Consider the following 16,553-nt stretch of genomic DNA (forward strand, 5'->3'; position numbering starts at 1 on the left):
TTACATTTAAATTAGGTAGCCCGTGTCTTAAAATGACTAGCCCCAGGTGTCAGGCTACCGTATATTTCAACCCCTGCAAAATTCCATGTTAAATGAGGCTAGGTGATTTTACATGAAAAAGTCTGGAAAAAATTTTTATAAAATGAGGTGGGGTGTGGGTCTTTCAGGGGTTTAATGATAAGCCTCCTTCACAATTAATATGTATCGTATAATGATGTCTTGGTACCGGTACTTGAATTAACTGTGAAATATTATTTTGCAAACTATCAGTCCTCAACAATTATGTTTTTTAATAATTAATATTACACTGTGTAGCATGTTTTTAGCTAAGTCAAACCTTACTGAAATGAATAATGATCCTAACTAAAAAAAAAATTGGAAATAGAGATTTTGTTTGTGTATCAACCTAAAGAAAATAAATACTGCATTAAATTGATATCTCACTGAATTGTTTCACCTCCAGAATTTATATTAGTACATGTCCCTGCAGCAATGAATATTAGGAACAGTTCCATGCATCATTTATTTTAGATTGGCCCAATATATTTCTGCTCTGCATGTTTATAAATTTCACAATGCTCCCATCAATTTGAGGATAGTTGGGCCAATTTGGCCCAATCTGTTGCTTGACTTTCCCAGGCATTGCAAGGCTTACAAAAGAGCCAGAAAAAAAAGAGGAAAATTATGGCCAACAAAAAATATCTTTCTTCATTTTAGGAATTAAGTTCAGTTTAATATGTGAACACTGAAAGTTTAAAGATATTATGTTTTAACATTTTGTATATAATTCATACATCAACAAGCATTCTGAGAGTATTGCATAAGCAATACATGTCCCCTACCGGTATCCCCTTTTTCTTTTAAGGATGTCATTTTGTAAGACCTTGTATATGATAACTGCCCCCCCCCCCCCAAAATGTGGACACTTTGGATTACTTGTTTATGAATGAAATGTTGGAATGAAATCTGTCTTACAAAGATGTCTTTGACTAAAATCACATAATGTATGAATAACATGACAATTACTTATGTTACTCGTTTTCCCTAACCTGGCATTTACAATCCCGATAAAATATCTCTGTCTTTAAAGTGCGGGTCTGGGGTATAAATAGCAGCCAATGAGAAAAATGGAGGAAATTTCAACTTTCTTGCCACTCTTCACTTCGCAGGAAATTTTTTTGAAATTATATCTATACCGTCAATAAACATCTTCCGAAAGTTGTTGAGCAATCTAACTAAACTATCAAGTGTGTTTGGGTGTTTACAATACAGAGTAAAAAATATATATACAGCCTATAATATTCATTTTAAATTCTGAGGCGATCGAAATTTCAAACTTCTTTGGAGTTTGATGGACAGCTTTAGAATGTTTACATTTACACCGGAAATGCCCGTCGCTATTGACGAGTGTGACTAAAATGGGTAGTAAAACCCGGGCCGGGCCGGGAATTTCGAAATTGAAAACCGTGTTTTTGACAATTACGGAATAAATACTTATTCTTTCTTAATGAAATTTACGGACATAATTAATAATAATAAAATGTGCCTTCGCTGAAAATTTTAATTCAAAATATTGTGCTTTTCAATGATTATCAACGATCGTCCTTTTCCTGGTGACTAAAATGGGTAGCAGGCCCGGTTTACTCATTTTTGTGATTTAAAGCTTATTGCGATCAAAAAGTATGAGATATTTGCATTTGATCGTTGTATCTTAACTTGAAATACCTTAATATTACAATTATTATTAAATTAAATAGCAATTATTAGAATTCTGACCATATTTATAGACCCGGGACAGGTCAAAACCGGACGCGTTTGCCCGGGACAAACTGAAAAATTCCGAATTATTGCAAGAAACCTGGGTGCAGAGAAAAGAAGGTATATTTTTTTTATAGTCACTTACCTATATACATAAGAAAATAAAATAGGAAAATAAAAAATTTGAATAAACATACGCAAATCAAACCACAGTCAATTTACATTTTATAACATTGACAATTTTTTCTGCACAATTACCTTGGTATTCAGGTATTAATTTGAAATTAATAAGCAGTTTAATGTCAGCACAGCTGGCTTGGAACACGGGTATTAATTTTCATAAAGTTATTATCAGTAAATATGATAATATCTGCACAGCTGTCTTGGTATACAGATATTAACTGGGAATTGTAATTGAATTTAATATTCTGCATGAGTTTGTGTTCATCGTTTAATTTCTATCAAGATGAAAGTGAATTCATTTAACAAATTATTTTAATTGGATGAGTTATTTTAATATTTCCTATATATAACATCAGTAGCAACTGATGTTTCAATACTTTAGTACATACAAAAATATGAGAAATGAATTGTTTGTGGGTTTTTTGTGTTTTTAATGGGAATATCACAAAACAATATTCACTAGTGCTTCTTAAATATGGGGTGTTGTATAAATTTATACAATAAGAACGGTTTATGTATTCTTTTTTAATGTTTAATGCATGTAGATGTTATATATATTTCAAAAGGAGGGGGTGGGTATACATTAGGCTCAAATGAGGATACCTCCGCGTGGTTTGGGCTGGGCAATGTCAAGTAAGTGATAGCTAACATCCTTTCGTCAGCATTCCGGAAATTAAAGGTTCGTCCCGGGTAAACGTGTCCGGTTTTGGCCAGTCCCGGGTATTGAAAAAATGCGTATATTTTTAATAATCAGGATATATTAATACAATAGTTAGATGTTTTTAGTAGTTTCAGTTCAATTTCAACGATCCAAGAGACATAATTGCAAATATGTTATCGAAATTAAGTATGAAACATCAAAAAGTGTAAACCGGGCTTGCTACCCATTTTAGTCACCAGGAAAAGAACTTTCGGTGATTATCATTGAAAAACACAATATTTTGAGTTAAAACTCTCAGCGAAGGCAAATTTTATTGTTATAAATTATGTCCGTAAATTTCATTAAGAAAGAATAAGTATTTATTCCGTAATTGTCAAAAACCCGGTTTTCAGTTTCGAAATTCCCGGCCCGGCCCGGGTTTTACTACCCATTTTAGTCACACTCGCTATTGACGCATGCTAATGGCCGCCATATTCTCACCTCAAAAGAAAAGACGAAAATACTCCGAAAATAATCCTCAATACTTTTTATTATCCTTTCATCAAGTTGTAAATTAGAAACAAAGCCCATGCTTAGAACACAGAGAGTGTTAACAATTATCACTGTGGGTCAGTCATGCTGTTTTAGTCACTGTAGTGAAGCATCACATCGGCGAGATAACAAAGATTATCAGCGTGACACGTGTCTGTGGCTGTCAGCAGGGTTAGACCCAGAAAACAATCAAGTGGAAATGAAAACAAAAAAAATCATAATTATAAAGTAACACTATTAAAAAAGAAATCTTCAAAATATTTTTTAGTTCCAACGATGTCCCATGTATGGCTTATTTTTTGGATTCGGAAACCAATACCTAACAAGTTCTAAAACGCATTCTGGTAAAATATCCCTACGATGGCACACAACGTTTCGTAATCTTGGATCATTGAGTAAAGCAGTTCTTTTCTTCGCTATATATCTCTCATCCAAAAACCCACCTCTATGAAAAAGCATAGTCCAAAAGAATTTGTACCTTTCTTTTCTAAGAGAACTGTTCCGTGTGTTTGGTGGCACAGGCTCCGATGCCCACCACATTTGTTTATTGCGTTCGTCAGTTATGCAAGGTTTACATAAACAATTCTGACATTCCTCACAGTTTTCATTTTGCGGGATAAGGTATGTCCTTTCAAAATTCATGCCTTTCTCTTCATTTCTATCATTTTCAATTGTATCTTCATTCATCTCTTCTAAATCCCAGTTATTAAAATTAAAGAATTGTATAATGGCTTCTCTTTGTTCGGAATTAACTCTCAATGAAATAACACTTTTCTCTTCTTGTTCCTCCATTTTGCTACAATGAGACCGCGTTTTGTTTTGGAGGGAAGTTTTTCAGGGGAGAGGTATATTAAGGGACTCAGGATTTCATTTAATTTACTATAAACTCTATTTATTGATAAAACTGGAAATTATAAAAGTAGATGACTGGTTTTAAGAAATATATATGTATATATTTAGATACTGCTTGTATTTATTTGATGTACATATATTATGGATGTTCCCCACTGAGCCCTCTTATCCTTCTCTGTATCACAGCTAGGCTGATTTATTGACATTTGGCGGGAGGTCCCTCCATGTGCCTGTGGAAGTTGGTCAATTCCATCTGAAACCTAAACAGGGGTAGTGGGGGCAACCATGTGTCAATTTCTATCATAATATGAATATAATTCTTCCCCATAAAATTATTAAAATCATTTTATCAAATAAAAGTTAGAAGTGCTATTAAATTTATAACAATATTATTCACAAAAAGGTAATTGTTGATTGTCTTTTTTTTTTAATTACAACTTATCAAAAATACAGTCCACTGAAATATGATCCCTGTTGTATAGATAGTTTAGATATATTATATAAGATACAACCAGGAGTAAATTCAAAGAATAATCGTCATTAACTAAGCTTTATTAATTATTACTAAGAAATTATATCATGGCTGAAAACAAACGAAAGCGTCCTCCAACTTTTAAGTTAGAAATACCAGCTAACGAAGACAAGAAAATTAACATCTTGCAAAATCTTCAGGAAGTCAGGGAAATGTTAGTCAAACAACTAGGTAGACCTGTTAACAATGCCGACATCATGGAAAATTGGCTTTCTACCTGGAAGAAGTCAGTGGCTGAAGATGATCATCCAAAAACACCTGGAACGTATATTAATGTTAAGAGAAGTCAGGTTATCCAGGACTTCTTTGTGACATCGTTGCCTTCCGTGAAAAAACTCATGGATGTTGCTGCTGTACATGGAAAACATTGTGGAGGAAAATTGGAGGTAAAAAAAGCAACAAAACGGGGACATGTCACCTCTTTGAAACTGTGTTGTTCAAGAACTGATCGGCCTAAACACAGGTATATTTGGGCATCTTCACCCTACCTTCCGAATGGGAAATATCTCATCAATGAAAAAATTAATCATGCTTTCTTGTGTAGTGGTATGCTACCATCCTGTTATTCTAGATTTTGCAGAGAAGCAGGATTCGGTGTACTTTCTGTAGAAAAACGGAATTCGTTTTTTAAAATGTACAAGACATTTGTCCAACAAGAGTACGAAGATTCTATTAACACTGCTTTACTAGAGGAAGTTGGACTATATGACAATCTAGATGGAATTGATATCATAACTGACGCACGGCATGGGTGGCGGAAAAATGCCCAGGACACCAGTGTGGTGGCAATAGGTGAAAAAACGCACGAAGTTCTCAACTGTGTGCACATTGCAACCACTGACGATCCAGTTACCCAGAGACATGAAAAAATTGGAACTGAAAAAATTTACGAGGATCTTGACAACAAACAAGTTTCTGTCAACGTCCACACACATGACAGAAATATGTCAATTAACAAACTAGTCAGGGAACGTGAAAATGGATTTACCTGCGACCAAAACGACATTTGGCATGGCATAAAAAATATTAAGAAGGCCATGTCTGTCATTTCAAGTGGACCACGGTACAGAGAAGGTAAAACGTGGTCCGAGGAGCTGTACGATAAACTGGAGGCCGTCTCTACACATTTCTATTGGGCCATCAAGCACTGCGGTGGAGACATAAGTACGCTCAGAGAGATGTTGGAAAATATTGTAGACCACTATAAAAACAATCATGAAAGATGCCATCCTTCCTCAAGATGTAAAGTGGATCCAAACTATGAATCTTCCCGAGTGGTGATTCAAAACCCTGTCGCAGAAAAACTATTAAACGGTGTGATAATTCATTCGGTGATTTATAAAAATCCGGATGATTTTCGATTAGGACGTGATACTTATTTTGTTGAGAGTTTTAATAACACTTTAAATATATATGAGGATAAAAGAATCGCTTTTGGCAGCAGGGCTCGACATTAACTTTTTTTCCTACTTGTCCGTTCGGACAAGTGACCAAGACATTTACTTGTCCGAACTTCAACTTCACTTGTCCGAAAATTTTTCAATAAAGATCTAATACTGTGAACTTGAAAACTAAAATAAAGTCCATTACACATGACATGTGCTTTATTGATTCGTCATGTTATTGATATTTACAACAAACAGATAAAACGAAATTTTATCTAGGCTTTCTGTCCTGATAACAACATAAATGTCCACAAGTGAACCAAACTTCGTTAAGTTCGTAAGTTCCATGCCTTTTCAGTAGTATGCAATTAGTGAACTTCGATCCCGATACAATGTGAATTCAATTAATAGCGATCCCTATCAGGATCGAAGTACGGTTTTTATGTACAGCTTCCATCTTGAAACTACCGATTAACTTTCACAGTCGTTCTTATTATTATTTAGAGACTCCTTTACATTAAAATGCACTTGTCCAATCGGACAAGTGCCCAGCAATATTAACTTGTCCGTAATTTTTTTTCACTGGTACCGGGCAAGCGGACAAGCGTTAATGTCGAGCCCTGTGGCAGTGAACAGTATAAAGTGCGAGCATTCCTGGGAACCTGTCACTGGAATGAAAATGTGGGTAGAGACATTACTTCCATTACCTATACACGTAACCCCAAAACCCCACGAAAGCAACTTGGGAAAAAGAATTATAAAAAACAAAAATTTCAGTTCAGGAATAACATTTGGAGGCGATACATAAAACATGTCTTTTCTAAACGTAAAAATAATTAAAACATTTATGTATTTGCACAGTCTTTGTTGTCTTAGTTTTAGCACGTGTTAGTGGTATGCTGCTGTCTATTAATAGCATTACACTGCAGTCTTATCAGTGGGGAGGTGTGACCTGCTCCCTAATATGCTTAATTGCTGTCCGTGTGGATATTTATCTAGGTCAGATCCGGCCTTTAACTTATAAATAAATAGGGATATAAAAATTCAAATTGGGGAAAATATTCAGTCTTGATTGCATCTGGTATTATTTTGCCAAGTATATTAAGTATTTGCTGAAGAAAAATTGCTGAAAACAATGCACAATATTACTTTACCGTCTTCTTTCATAATCCACAACCTCGTTTTTTGAACATTTTAGTGCAGCACGAACCCGATCGTGAACCGATTATATATTATTTTTTTTTTTTTAGAATGGCTGAAAAATTCTGACACAAAAGGGGGAAAAGTCACTTAACCCGAAAATCCTATTTTGTTGTTTGGGGGTGGGGGGTGGGGGGGGGGGCTCTTTTTTCACAACTGAATTTTCTTCATACTTTACTCTATTTCCTTTCACAGAACATTTCTTACGCTAAAAACACAACAAATTATTAATATTCCTCTCCTCCATCTCTCTTTTAGCGAATCCAAAGTGGGGGGTACAAAATATTATTTATTACTTTGATACATGTTTTTCTACCAAACATCCAATAATTTTATGATTAAATATACGCCAAACAAGAGGTCCAGGGTAAAGTGATGGACTTTCTGAGTATCTACTGTTTTGTATAGGGATTAGCACGATCGTCAATGCCTCCAGCACATGCACCTGAATTTATTATCAATCAATAAGCCAAACATCGAACCCTACCCCTCTCTATATTTGGCTTTATTGATAAAAATTCAGGTGCCTGTGCCTCGAGCGGCGCTCCCCTTACCGGCTAAATATCTGGGCCTTTCATAATATGCATGTTAATGTAGGCTAAATGTAGCCTTACCTCTTTCCATAAATCTCTCACTCTCTCAGTCTTTCAGATACTCGGTAAAAAACTTTCGGTCGTCTCTCGAGGTGCTAATGCTTATATATAGCATTACCATCACGTGGTGATCTGCTTCCAGAGGACGTTTGATCCAGTCAAGCGTCCAAATAATGATGTAGCTCTGCAATAATTATGATCTTGCGAGTTTCGCTGTCAAGTAAAATTATAATCGTACTGTGCATCCGAATCATACAAACGTTTGATTTTGTCAAGCGTCTAAATAATAATGTTGCATCTTAAATTTCTGGTCGACATTATTATTATTGTTGGAGTAGGAGATTATAATTGTGTAACGTTACCGATTTTTATTGTATGATGCGATGAAAATTATAATGTGTGGGGAATAAAAATACGAGAATTATAATTGTGTAATAATTTTGGGGCGAAATAAAAATAATGTGTACACATGGACAGACAAGATTATAATTATTAAGTAAGAATAATTATTATAATTTTGAGGCGAAATAAAAATAATGTGTGTAGACATCGACTGACAAGATTATAATTTGGAGGCGAAACATTATAATGTGTCCACTTTGACTGGCAAGATTATAATTGTGAAGTGTGAATATAATTATAATTTTAGGACAAAATAAAAATAATTTGGACACGTTTGACAGACAAGATTATAATTGTTGCAGGAAAAATAATAATGTTGTCAAAAAAGCAAGATTTTTATTTTTGGAAGAGATAATTATTTTTGGTATAATTATATAGGAAAAAATAATAATGTGGGGGTACCCTACGGCTTTCCATAGTGTACACATGGACAGACAAGATTATAAACAATAAGTAAGAATAATTATTATAATTTTGAGGCGAAATAAAAATAATGTTTGTAGACATCGACTGACAAGATTATAATTTGAAGGCGAAACATTATAATGTGTCCACTTTGACTGGCAAGATTATAATTGTGAAGTGTGAATATAATTATAATTTTAGGACAAAATAAAAATAATTTGTACACGTTTGACAGACAAGATTATAATTGTTGCAGGAAAAATAATAATGTTGTCAAAAAAGCAAGATTTTTTATTTTTGGATGAGATAATTATTTTTGGTATAATTATATAGGAAAAAATAATAATAATGTGGGGGTACCCTACGGCTTTCCATAGTATGATATTTCATATATCCACGATATCATGATTAATGAAACTTATACAGGTGTTATACAAGGTGTATCAGAAAAAGGGAAGTAACTCTTAGAATAGTTAGAAATTGCTTATATTACGAATTTTCGTAATATTACGATTTTTCGTATTGGACTGGACGACTGATATACTTGTATACATTTAATAATTCTACAAATACAGGGGGCAGTGTGACCCCCCTCCTCCCCCCCCCCCCCCCCCGAAACTGCGCATGCTCTTCTTTTTTCAATAAGCGGGGGACACAAATTCTCTGAATTAGCTTGTTAAATTAGAGATGACGCGAATAATTTCGTTTATATTTGCACATCGATCGAAAATACCCCGTGTGCGGCCGAAGTTACCCAACACACATACCTTGTAAATCGAACACATTCATTTTATATCATGACGAATAATACATATAATACAATGTAATCAGAACAATAAAAGGTACATGTATTCCGAAGGAAAAAGGATCCAGTAAAAATTGAGCGTAATACATGTACAAGTTTGGCTTTCCAGAAAGCCTGAAATGTCATCTCTTTGGCTTCATTAATGTCACAGAATAAACAGTGGAATGTTATATTATTTTCTCAGCTATTACAAGCAGTAGTATCGCTTTTGAAAAAATGGGGGGTGGAGGACAAAAAAAAAAAATCGACGATTTAGCTGAACAATCTTTGACAAGGAGAAAAGGGGGCTATCCAAACTCAACATTTTTTTTTCTTGGAAGGAGGGATTACAACTTTTCCGACAAACATATTTTATATTATAATACATTCTCATGGGATGATTTGACGTACCATACTGCAACAAAAGGTGGAAGAGGGGTCAAGGGTGCGCCTTTTCAATGTTTGGGGAAAAAAGTGGAAGGGGACGGCCCTCCTGGTGCTATGTGCCTGTATTATTTTACCTGTTGTAAATATGCTTTATTCAGGTTAAATATATTTTGTATCATGTCTGTAAAAAATTCTAACCACTGAGAAATATTCGTAAGAATTATTTAAAGTCATATATTACGTTTTTTTTTTTTTAAAATAAGTTCAGACTACCTAAGTTAAAAAGATCTTTCTATTTGTTTTATTACTTTATATAAAAATAGGACTTTCCTGTAAATTACACAATTTAAATCAATCACGTTTCAAAGATATTAGAAATTTAAAGCAAAAACCGATTTATTTACCGATTCAGATTTTAGTTAACAGACACAGTTTAATTTTTTTTTTAATCAGTCGAACTATGGAAACATGAGGTTATTCAAATTCAAAATCGGTGAAAAATTTAATTTCAACGTAAATAACATATATCATGTTTAGCTACACCCAATCTCGTATTTTTATTTTTTAGCTCAGATACGCCATATATAGCTTTAACAATTATTCCGAAAGAAGATGGATATAAACTTAGCGTTCCTTTTGACTTTAGTTCTTAGCCGCCTACTACGGCAGCAAAGAAGTTTTAAAGCGCCAACTTAAATTAATCTGAACCTGAATTAATTCCAAGACTTTCCTTATTTTCCTTAATCGTATCGTCTGAAGTGACTTGGCCATCGAGCCACTGGGATTTGATTGATTATCGAGCCACTTTGAATATCAAGGGGAAAATTGAGACACTCCTGCATCATGTCCTTCTGCTGCCAATATGCAGATTCATGTGTTAACGCTATATTATGTATAATATAAGTACATGTACATGTATAGGCTCCTGGGAAAAAAATCATGCATAGAAAGGTAATAAAATTGAAACGTTACCATTTAAAATTAAGTATTAACACATCGAAAAGAACCCCAATCTACCAACATCGATTTTATAGGCTGTTTCATGAGACACACATTTTATAATTTTGGCTTTATTTCAAGAATACGAGGAGTGATTTTTTTTTTTTACCTTTTCTCATTGACAAAAAACGCAAATTAGAATTGCATAAAGAAAATGATAACAGTTGCTTTGTTTATTAACTCTTAAAATCCGAGCCAGGTAAAGAAAACTGTATGTTTTCCTAATACTTTTCTACAGGGGCCGGTAAATTTAAATAAAAAAGAATATAGTGCACACATCCGAGAAAATACTTATATAATGATTCTTTATGATCTTTATTCCAATGCCTGCAGCACTGAGTTACTTAAATCAGAGACATTTATGTTTCTGCCTAAATTGTGTTTTTAGGCAAAATTTTTTTTCTTCGAACTTTATTATAATTATTATTTTTTTTTTTTTTGAATAAGTTCTGTTTTATTTTTCATATATACGGCATTAATTATCGATTGACTAAAGTACACATAAAAGTAAAGTTTTTGCCATTGTATTTATGCATTTAATGTGAGTTGTTATTTCAATGTTTTCACTGTTTTCTTTCGTCAGTAAATCTTGGATCCACGCCGTGGCTTATACATTCAATATGCCATGCTTTGTGTATTTTGATCCCCGCGCGCTGACCATCGTTTTACGCAATAGCCTATAGATGCAATGTTTATGTATATAAACCGTTCATGAAGACCCACCACCACCCAAGTGATCCTACCTCTATTACTCTTAATGAACACTGGTGTAGTTTTACTTTAACTTTAAGATGGACCATTTTGTTTAATAATAATAAGAAGACTTTGGTCAATTTGGTTTACATCTCTATATTTAGAAATCGTGTCATCGTCAGTCCCTTTGCCAGCTTATCAATGGCAGCTTACACTAGGACTTTACTTCCGATGATTCAAACTTAATGTGTCATCTCCCGAGGGAGATGACAAATAGGCAGTGACATACTTGAACAAATCTAAATATAAAAAAATTAATCGGTCGAAATTACACCACCCTGCCCTACAGTGTATCTGTCATATATGTATAATACTTATAAAAACAAACGTTGCAATATTTAATTTTTCAATTTTCAGATACATGTATTGTATGTGTATCATTGTGCTTCGTTTATTTCATACTGTTATAAACGGAACTGCACGTTACAGCGTGTTTGTTTATTTTGTTTCGTTGGCTGCGGTGGAGATACATGTGTAGGTCAGTGAATGGAATTTAAAAAAAAAACAAAACACTTTTTGGAATAACATTAGAGTTACATACAAATATCAGGTTGACTAGCATCCTTGCTGAAATAACAATAATTCAGAAGGATTTTTAAGATACACGAAGTTCGGAGACGGAGATTCACGATTTCATACATTTTAGTTTTAAAATTTGATCATTTTTGTATATCTTTATATGGAGCTCTTCTTCTAAAGGAGATCAGTATAGTCTGAAAATGGTCACAACCACCCAGCCCTCAATGTACTTTGAAAAACATTCTGATTTTTGTGACTTCATGTATATCTAGGTAAAATGCTATTTTTAAAATCTGATCTTGTTTGTTCGTTGTTGTTTATTTTTTGGTTTGTTTTTTTTTTTTGTTTTGTGTGTGTGTGTGTGTGTGTGTGTTTGTGTTTTTTTTCTTTTAAAAAGTGAAATATCATAGTGTACATAACTAATCAATACCACTATTTTTGTGCCTGGTTTTACTCTTAAAATTCGCGGAAAACCAGGAGCCTCCGGGAGCTTCGCACCCTGGGCCCCCACCAGGACTTGGCCCTGGACCCACTAGGGGCCTTAAGGCGGCCCCCAGACCCCCTGCCTGAACGAACTTATCCACCCCACCCCCACCCCCCCAATCACAAATCCTATATCCGCCAATGAGCTGCATATGGAGTTAATGTCTCCCAGTTGAAGAGCAAGAACATGCAAACATATATACGAACAATTTCTACAACGAGCATACGCGGATGGGGAGATGGACTCGGGAAACCCCTGTAATTTCGGAATTATTCAATTTTCATAGTAAAGTTGAAGAAAAAGTCTCCCCCTGAAAAAAGTAGAACTCTGTTAATTTAGTAGAAACATATGAAACTAAAGAAGTGAAGGAAAGCCCCCATCCAACGGAAGTAGTTTTTTTTTACGTTTGGGAAAAAAGTTAACGATTTTTACCCCCCCCCCCCCTCCGGAGAAAAAAAATCCTGGATCCACGCCTGACGGAGACAAGCTATTGACAATTAAGTTGATGAAACAAGGATATCGACTGCCTTGTTTAAAGTTAGCATTTCGCAAACTCTGTGCTCGATACAATGACCTCGCCAGCAAATATAATCTATCTTATTAAAAGTCGAATATTGATGAACGCTTTTCATACAAATTGTTAGGCCATTATTTTCTCATTGTCTTTATGGATATTTCCGTTTGCCCGATTGTGATAAGGATCACGCGGCGGGTGTGACCGGTCGAGAGGGGATACTTCCTCCTTCAATGCACCTGCATCCGGGGCTCAAATATCAATCAATATTTAGTTCTATTTTTGTAAAAAAAAGTGAGCTTGTCTAAGTTTTATGGGCCCGGAGCCTTATCCCACATTTTATATTTTTAGAGGTCAGTGTCTGTTCCCATATTAGTGTACATGCATGTACTTCTGAGCATGAATATCTGATTTTTTTTTAAATGTCAATTTGATTCTTTAATGATCAAATAATGTCTAAAATTTTAAAATAACTTAATAAAAATCGTTTATTTATTGAATTGATAAGGAAATAGTGTTTTATACGAAAGCCGGAGAGTCTCATTTTTGACAAGTTAAAAAAAAATTAACTCGTTATAATGAGATAGTTATCTCGTTATAACGAATTAGTTATCTCGTTATAACGAGATAATTATCTCGTTATAACGACTTAGTTATCTCGTTATAACGAGTTAGTTATCCCTTTATAACGAGATGATAATCTCGTTATAACGAAATAATTATCTCGTTATAACGAGTTAGTATCTCGTTATAACGAGATAATTGTCTCGTTATAACGAGTTAGTTATACCGTTATAACGAGTTAGTTATCTCGTTATAACGAGTTAGGTATCTCGTTATAACGACTTAGTTATCTCGTTATAACGAGTTAGTTATCCCGTTATAACGAGATGATTATCTCGTTATAATTTAATTTTGTTTGTATTCTAGCCTCTGATTGGTTAATATCCAAAAAGGAACACAAATTATTTCTGTATAACCTGGTTTGGTATGGGGACACACCCCCCTGACAACCAGCTGAATCGTCTGTATCCATGCAATCTTCTCATTTCCAGTCCTCGGGATTCATGGAAAATTCCAGATTTAATAAATGTACCTTTAGCTTCAAACAGTAACTCGGATCTTACCACATGTAAACAAAAAACATGGCTGCTAGGACTATGTATCAGTTTTTACCTCCCCTTGCTTCCCATCACTTCCGTTACTAGGGTTGTATTATTGAGCGGCAAATTTGAACTAATAAAAAGCAACGAAATTTTACACCCACAGTTGTTTAATGATTTTAGAATTAAATTATAAGGAATGACTCTAATTCTTGGCCAAATTATTTGAGTATAACCTGGTTTGGGTCAGTTTACGCTGTTTTATAATCCGCTTCGCGGATTATAAAGCGTAAACTGACCCAAACCAGGTTATACTCGAATAATTTGGCCAAGAATTAGAGTCATTCCTAAAATAACGAAATAATTATTTCGTTAGAACGAGTTAGTTATCTCGTTATAACGAGATAGTTTTTTCATTATTTCGAGATTTAATAGCAACATAGGAATAAAAATGGCTGTAGTTTTTAATGCCATTCAGTGAAATTTTAGCTAGTAATTATCAGTCAAATTTAACTTGAACAATTGATAAATGAAAATTTAATTTGCTCTGGGGTTTACTTATGATTAAATCTTGAAACTATCTCGCCGTCAATAATCATATTTTGATAAGTATAGCAACTCTAAGGCGAACACATTTAGACATTAATTCGGGAACGGCCCCTTAAACTGTTGCATTAGGACGCGATATTTTTCTTAAAATAACATTGCCAAATATACTTGCTTTAAACTTTGGCAATTTATTCAGGACAACTATTTCTGATGAATGACACTATTTCGACATGTTTTGGACGACTTATACACTTTCATATATCAATTTCTATACCGCTAAAATTAAATAATTATCAGAGACAATATAAGTGCAACATATCGCAGGCGTTTATGCAACATATAATATATACGATTACAGTGTGATACATATATTATTTTTGAGATTCATAAATGTTTGAAGAAGGGGGATGTTGAGACATCAGATGTTAAATCATAGGCGTAGTAATAGGGGGGCTAATGTCCCCACCACCACTTTTGAGAAGGGGGCGGTCAAGAGTATCTTTGTGCCTCTTCCTCCAGATTTTTTTTTACCTGAGTAAATATCTCCCGAAAATAATGGCGAATACTCGTAGTTGGAATATCAAATCTCTTTTGTTTTCTTTTTGCTTGTCAAATATTTTACTTGGTTTACCCCCCCCCCCCCCTTGAACTTTGTGACTAAGCTTATGCAGATTGTCCACGATGATGAGAAATGATGAAGCAAAAATGATATTACATTCTTCTAAGTAATAAGACGTTAGATCTGATCTGCTGATATTGACATTTTATCTGATATTCTGTCATGATTCACTGTTTTATTTTTTTTTGGGGGGGGGGGGGTGTTCAAGCTGTGGAGATTCACGTAGACCTATTTGAGATTCACGTCTATTTGGCGGATCCTATGTTTACCACATGGTGACAAAACATCAAACCAGAGTTTACAAAACAAAAAAAAAAGTTTACAGAGTTTACAAAGCCAATTCACTTTTATAATCTTTTTACATGGAAGCAATGTCGTTAATTAATTTCCTCATCACAATATTTATTATATATACTTTACAAGCATATAATTTTTATTTGAAAAAGAGATTGATGATTTTTTGGGGGGTGGGGGTAATAAATAGAGGATATTCAATGTTTTGTAGTTGACATGGAATTTATCTCTCGAGTGGGACAGGATTTTTTTTTTATATTTTCATGAGTGCGAAGCACGAGTGAAAATATCAAAAATCCTGTCTCCCGATACAATAAACATTTCTAGGCATAATTTATGCTTGAAATACACCTTATAATCAATGCGTATCATATTGTAAACTTGTCCACTTTTTTGACTATTGTCAAAGTGAGGCATGTGAATTTCCTACATGCACTACATTTCAGCCTGCTGACCTTCACCTTTTTATTGGGCTTCCGTAGAATAAAGAGCCCCAATTTTTTTTATCTACCACATTAATAATAGCGCAAAAAATACACATTGTACATGAGATTTCATGCCAAATTGGTAAATTAAAATGTTTCTATCTTTTAATAAACAAAAGAAATATATAAATTATTAAGTGATAAGTACAGTATTAGTTATTGAAATTCATCATATTTATTATTGAGGGGAAGGAGGGATTGATGATAAAAACAACGTGAATTTAGTTTTTTTGTCAGACATTGAATTTTGATCTTGCCCCTTTAAGACGATAAAATTGAACTGGTATTCCTTGTTCACAGACAAGGAATTATCAAAATATGGACGTTAAAGCCTAACAAATGGTATCATATCGACATTATTAATTCGGAAGATATAAAATAATGGGATTGTTTCTATGCATTTTTTATTGCGACAAATATTACGCAAAAATTATCATTATTTCAACAAAGTCAAGAAAGCTCGAACAGGGCAGTTAAATCAGCCAGAGAATATCATTTTTTTTTCCTGATCTCCTTTTTACAAGTTGACAAAATTTTGACGTTATAGGCTATACATTCCAT

This window comes from Saccostrea echinata, unplaced genomic scaffold (genome assembly GCF_033153115.1).
Source record: "Saccostrea echinata isolate AGI-Se365-2 ecotype Australia unplaced genomic scaffold, CSIRO_AGI_Sech_v1 ptg000075l, whole genome shotgun sequence".
NCBI lineage: Eukaryota > Metazoa > Mollusca > Bivalvia > Ostreida > Ostreidae > Saccostrea > Saccostrea echinata.